The following is a 6,000-nucleotide window of genomic DNA, read 5'->3' as shown; positions in this document are numbered from 1 at the left end:
TAAACACATGATAGAAGCCACAATCTATCTGCAATATTAAAGCTGATCTACCCCCTAAAAAAAGTTAATAATAATAATAATAATAATAATAATAAAAAACATGATGCTCTCTCGGAATTGATAATGAGTTGAGAGTAACTTTGGGTTTTAGGTAGCAAAATGACAGAGAATACAAGGCTAAACTTGCATACTTACCTTTTGTGTTCATTTGCTCAGTATGTGTTTGCATTCAGGGGGATTTTCATAGTCTATGTCAGATTTATTGCGCTCACCCCCTCCCCACCTTAAATGATAACTGAAATGGGTTTTACTGAGTTGTGTTGTATTGTCAAAGACTTTATATTGGAAAGCTACTTTTTTAATAATAAATACAAGATATGTCTTAGCAACATCTCGTTCTTTTTCATAGTTCAGGCTTGGTAGGTTTGCCCAAGCCTTTTTTGTCCATGTCTAAATACAAAATTTGAGTTATTGAAAATAGCAAACCACTACAACTCAGCCCTGAATTTAGTATTCAAATTTAAAGAATACTCACTATTCAGTTAGATGGCTCTTTGCCTTTTTATATTTGGTTACCTCTCTCTAAAATGTACTAAACTTTTAATGATGCTCCTTTGCTAATGTGTTTTGACAATTGTGTTAGGATCTTAATGAATTCGCTAATTGCCACTATCTGAGTGCCTTTCGGAGAAGTGTTTGACACAAAAAGAAACAGACTGAGAGTTGTACAGTTCGTACACCCAAACAGGCAGAGAGAGAGGAAAATGTAGAGAGCGAAAGAGAGAGAGAAAGAGAGAGAGAGAGAGAGCACAAAGAGAGAGTAGAAATAGAGTACAGAGAGAGAGAGAGAGAGAGAGAGAGAGAGAGCACAGAGAGAGAGAGGCACATAGAGAGCACACACAGAGAAAGAGCACACAGAGAGAGCACAAAGAGAGATAGAGAGCACAGAGAGAGAGAACACAGAGAGAGAGAGAGAGCACAGAGAGAGAGCACAGAGAGAGCACACACAGAGAAAGAGCACACACAGAGAGAGCACAAAGAGAGATAGAGAGCACAGAGAGAGAGAGAGCACAGCAAGAGAGATAGCACAGAGAAAGAGAGAGAGCACAGAGAGAGTGATAGCAAAAGAGAGATCGAGAGAGATGGAGAGAGAGAGAGCACAGAGATAGAGAGCACATAGAGAGAGATAGCACAGAAAAAGAGAGTGAGCACAGAGAAAGAGAGAGAGCACAGAGAGAGCGATAGCAAAAGAGAGAGCGAGAGAGAGAGATGGAGAGAGCACAGAGATAGAGAGCACATAGAGAGAGATAGCACAGAGAAAGAGAGAGCACAGAGAGAGAGAGAGATGGAGAGAGAGAGCTGGAGAGAGAGAGAGAGAGAGCACAGAGTTAGAGGGCACATAGAGATAGCACAGAGATAGAGAGAGAGCACAGAGAGAGTTTTAATCAAAGTTTTATGACTGATAAATATTTAATGTTCTGGGCAGTGATTCCCATATTCTAGTTGGGTGTGTCAAATCAAATGTTATTTGTCACATGCGCCAAATACAACAGGTGTAGATTTTACCGTGAAATGCTTACTTACAAGCCCTTAACCAACAATGCAGTTCAAGAAATAGAGTTGATAAAATATTTACTAAGTAAAAAAAAATCTATCAATCAAAAAGTAACACAAGAAATGTACATAACAATAACGTGGCTATATACAGTAGCAGCAGAGTTAAAAACAAAGGGTCGTGGGTCAATGTAAATAGTCCAGGTGGCCATTTAATTAGTTGTTCAGCAGTCTTATGGCTTGGGGGTAGAAGCTGTTAAGGTGTCTTTTGGACCTAGACTTGGTGCTCCGGTACCGCTTGCCGTGCGGTAGCAGAGAGAACAGTCTATGACTTGGGTGAAAATGTGGCCATTTTTTGGGCCTTCCTCTGACACCGCCTAGTATATAGGTCCTGGATGTCAGGAAGCTTGGCCCCAGTGGATGTACTGGGCCGTATGCACTGCCCTCTGTAGCACCTTACAGTCAGATGCCGAGCAGTTTCCATACCAGGTGGTGATGCAACCGGTCAGGATGCTCTCGATGGTGTAACTGTATAACTTTTTGAGGATCTGGGGACCCATGCCAATTCAGTCTCCTGAGGGGGAAAAGGTGTTGTCGGGCCCTCTTCACAACTGTCTTGGTGTGTTTGGACCATGACAGTTTGTTTGTGATGTGGACTCTAAGGAAATTGAAACTCTCGACCTGCTCTTCGGCCCTCCTTTTCCTATTGTCCACAATCAGCTACTTTGTCTTGCTCACATTGAGAGAGAGGTTGTTGTCCTGGCACCACACTGCCAGGTCTCTAACCTCCTAGCTATAGGCTGTCTCGTTGTCGAGGATCAGGCCTACCACTGTTGTGTCATCAGCAAACTTAATGATGGTGTTGGAGTCGTGCTTGGCCACGCAGTCGTGGGTGAACAGGGAGTACAGGAGGGGACTAAGCACGCACCCCTGAGGGGCCCCAGGGTTGAGGATCAGCGTCTACCCTTACTACCTATGGGCGGCCCGTCAGGAAGTCCAGGATCCGGTTGCAGAGGGAGGTGTTTAGTCCCAGGGTCCTTAGCTTAGTGATGAGCTTTGTGGGTACTATGGTGTTGAACTCTGAGCTGTAGTCAATGAACAGCATTCTCACATAGGTGTTCCTTTTGTCCAGGTGGGAAAGGGCAGTGTGGAGTGTGATTGAGGTTGTGTCATCTTTGGATCTGTTGGGGCGGTATGCAATTTGGAGTGGGTCTAGGGTTTCTGGCATGATGGTGTTGATGTGAGCCATGACCAGCCTTTCAAAGCACTTCATGGCTACCGACGTGAGTGCTACGGGGCCGTAATAATTTATGAGAGTTACCTTCACTTTCTTGGGCACAGGGACTATGGTGGTCTGCTTAAAATATGTAGGTATTACAGCCAGGGAGAGGTTGAAAATGTCAATGAAGACACTTGCCAGTTGGTTCGCACATGCTTTGAGTACACGTCCTCGTAATCCGTCTGGCCCCGTGGTTTTCTGAATGTTTACCTGTTTAAAGGTCTTGCTCTCATCGGCTACGGAGAGCGCGATAACACGTTTGTCCGGAACAGCTGATGCTCTCATGCATGCTTCAGTGTTGCTTGCCTCGAAGCGAGCATAAAAGGCATTTAGCTCATCTTGTAGGCTCGAGTCTGGGATTCCCTTTGTAGTCCGTAATAGTTTTCAAGCCCTGCCACATATGACGAGCGCCAAGAGCCAGTGTAGTAGAATTCAACTTAGTCCTGTATTGACACTTTGCCTGTTTGATGGTTCATCTGAGGGCATAGCGGAATTTATTATAAGCGTCCGGATTAGTGTCCATGGCTTCTGGTTGGGAAATTTATGTACGGTCACTGTAGGGACAAATTCGTTAATGTACTTATTGACGAAGCCGTTGACTGAGGTGGTATACTCCTCACTGCCATTGAATGAATCCCAGAACATATTCCAGTCTGTGCTAGCGAAACAGTCCTGTAGCGTAGCATCTGCATCATCTGACCACTTCCGTATTGAGCGAGTCACTGGTACTTCCTGCTTTAGTTTTTGCTTGTAAGCAGGAGTCAGGAGGATAGAATTATGGTCAGATTTGCCAAATGGAGGGCCAGGGAGAGCTTTGTATGCGTCTCTGTGTGTAGAGTAAAGGTGGTCTAGAGTTTTTTTCCCTCTGGTTGCACATGTGACATGCTGGTAGAAATGAGGTAAATTGGATTTAAGTTTGCCTGCATTAAAGTCCCTGGCCACTAGGAGCGCTGCTTATGGAAGAACATTTTCTTGTTTGCTTATGGCCTTATACAGCTCGTTGAGTGTGGTCTTAGTGCCAGCATCGGTTTGTGGTGGTAAATAGACGGCTACGAATAATATAGATGAGAACTCTCTTGGTAGACAGTGTGGTCTACAGCTTATCAAGAGGTATTCTACCTCAGGTGAGCAATACCTCGAGACTTCTTTAAAATTAGACCAGACGTTATTGACAAATAGACACACACACCCACCCCTCGTCTTACCAGACGTTGGTGCTCTGTTCTACCGAAACAGGCAGAAGCCAGCCAGCTCTATATTATCCGTGTCGTTGTTCAGCCAAATCATAGTGAAACATAAGCTATTACAGTTTTTAATATCTCGTGGTAGGATAGTCTTAATCGTAGATCGTCCATTTTGTTTTCCAATGATTGCACATTGGCCTATAATACGGAGGGAAGGGGTGGTTTACATACTCGTCTGCAAATTCTTACAAGGCACCACGCCCTCCTCCCCCTTTTTCTCTGTCTTTTCCGTACGCTGATGACGGGATTTGGGCCTTGTCTCGACAAAGCAGTATATCCTTCGCGTCCGACTCATTAAAGAAAAAACATTTTTTTCCCAGTTCGAGGTGAGTAATCGCTGTTCTGATGTCCAGAAGCTCTTTTCGGTCATAAGAGATGGTAGCAGCAACATTATATACAAACTGAGTTACAAACAATGGGAAAAAACAAACAAAACAGCATAGCCATCCCCTCCGGCGCCATTATCGTCATCATCATGTGTGTGTGTGTGTTTGTGTGTGTGTTCATGCAAATTTATGTGTGTGTGGTTGATTTTACGTACTGTAATTTACAGTATGTGTGTCTTTAAGCTATTCCTCCCTGAACTCTATTTATACAGACGAGGCACTATTACATGATTTTATATACTGTGAACTGTGAATATTGGCACATTTAGAGTACATCATATCTGCTGTCCTTTCACATGTACTCCAAACATCTACGCGGTAAAACGGATGTCTGGTTCCTCTTAAGTTTCTTTGTTCTAGAGAGTTTTTCCTTGCCACTGTGCCGCTGTTTGCTCTTTAGAGGTCTAGTTACTTTAAATATCTTTGTGACAAATGTTATTGTAAAAAGGGATATATAAATAATACATTTTTTACAAATGATTAATTGACGTTACTTGACCAAAGTCAGCTGTTTGTCACATGGTGTTCGCTTCTTTTCCCTCCATGGACCTTAACCTTTGACCCAACAGTAACAGCAGTGACAGGTTATATTGGCGTGTACACTCGGCCATCCGTTGCATTATCTCAAGCATTATTGCTGCTGGAGATACAGTAAGCAAAGACACAGGTCGATAGCAAGACCAGTTTGTTTGTTTTGTTCATTAGGCTAGCATGAATCTCTTCAATCATTGATCACACACTCAGAAAATATCAATACATAAATTCATATATTTTTTCTTCATATGTCTGTGTCGATATCTTCAAGGGATAATTCACCCCCAGAAATAAAAATCATGAAACTCCTGTCATTCTGGTAAACGTCTATGTTCTATCAGTTGGTAAAATAAAATAAAAATTCACTATGATTTAACTTCTAAGTGGTCCGTCTGTGAAATCAGGAAATTGTGTAGGCGCTTGTCATACTTTTATAAGGCTCTCGTCACTGGAGATAGGGGATAATCCAATGTCACATTTCATAATGCTTTTTAAACAGTTACGTGCACACCAAATCAGCCAATAGATGGTATGGGCATACTTGTCTAGAACACACCCATACGCCGAGTCGATATTCACATAATATTAAGGAATTCCCCTCGACCCCGCTCACAAATTGGGGAAAACAAACATGATTTCCTATTGAACCCCAGTGTAAAGAGCCAAATTCATTGTCGCTTTTTATTTATACAGAAATAACGAAACATGCTGAAAAGCCACTGTGTTGTTCAATGTACATGTAACCAGGCCAAAAATCCCGACCTACAGTTCACAATGCTCCCATGTAGGGAAATAGAGCCTGCGAGAAGAGCCCTATGGCTTCAGGCTATTTGGCGTGGGAGAGGGTGGAAAAGTTGGGACCAAGTGTCCGAGTAGGCTACACGTAGCTATGTGTGTGGAAGCCATTTCATCACAGGTAAGACATTTAACTTGTTTACTATAGTCCTTTTCTAACTCCACTCACTACTTGTAGCTGTATAGTCCGTTTGTTCGTGTTTTTGGT

At 42.9% G+C, this 6,000-nt stretch overlaps 1 protein-coding gene across 6 annotated transcripts in view; it reads left to right on the top strand.

Annotated features, from left to right (window-relative positions):
* LOC106611552 (LIM domain-binding protein 2) overlaps positions 1-6,000 on the top strand; it is an 88,088-nt gene that overhangs the window by 39,009 nt on the left and 43,079 nt on the right. The gene's annotated exons all lie outside the window — the stretch shown is intronic.

Source organism: Salmo salar, chromosome 09 (assembly GCF_965601325.2).
Source record: "Salmo salar chromosome 09, fSalSal1, whole genome shotgun sequence".
Taxonomy (NCBI): Eukaryota; Metazoa; Chordata; class Actinopteri; order Salmoniformes; family Salmonidae; genus Salmo; species Salmo salar.
This window is presented reverse-complemented; position numbering and strand designations above follow the sequence as displayed.